Source organism: Solanum pennellii, chromosome 4 (genome assembly GCF_001406875.1).
Source record: "Solanum pennellii chromosome 4, SPENNV200".
NCBI lineage: Eukaryota > Viridiplantae > Streptophyta > Magnoliopsida > Solanales > Solanaceae > Solanum > Solanum pennellii.
Window position 1 is genome coordinate 62,184,634 of NC_028640.1, and position 868 is coordinate 62,185,501.

The following is an 868-nucleotide window of genomic DNA, read 5'->3' on the forward strand; positions in this document are numbered from 1 at the left end:
ATTAGTATTTACTGTGTACTAATCCTAGTCCTATTAGGATTAGTACTCCTTAATCCTAGTCCTATTAGGATTAGTACTCCTTCCTATATCTCCTATATATATCTCCCATGTATTTCCTTAACACTTCAATACAATCAATATTCATTCAGTATTAAATTTTTATCTACAAACACTAAACTAATTAGTTAACTTTAAGTATTGAAAACTATGATGTAAAAAGTCTTATTATTTATTTTTTGAAAATCAGAATATTTATGAATAACTACTATTTTTATATAAAATTTAATTTTCTCTTCATACATAACTTATCCACCATTAATCTAATTTTATATGTTTCACCTTTTTTTTTTCATAAAAAGAAAAGAGTAAACATCCTATTTTATCACATTCATTCTTAAAGATGAAAATTAATGTATATGTAAAATTATAAGTACGAAGCAAAAAAAAAAAAGGTACAGATGAGCAAGATAATTAGGTATTTCATTTTATTTTTGTCTCTATAGTGAAACTGAACATTTGAGCATACAAAATACAAATATGAATTTAAGAATTCAACTATATGAAGAGAGACAAAAAAATCTTATTATAATTCTTACTACAAATAAGTATAGAACTAACACATCAAGCTCCGATGCTTCAGTAATTGAATTCTTATCTATTTTCGTGACTGCAAAAGGGAATCTCACAACTTGCACCTCAAATTGTGACATTATTTCACATGTTTAGAGTTCCTACACACAAGAATTGTAGGAGTGGTAAATAAAAGTTTTTCTTGAAAAAGTTAAATTTATAGAACAAAATTATGGAAACATGAAAAGTCACATGAATTATTGTTAAAATAAATATAAAAAAGATAGAGATGAAATTT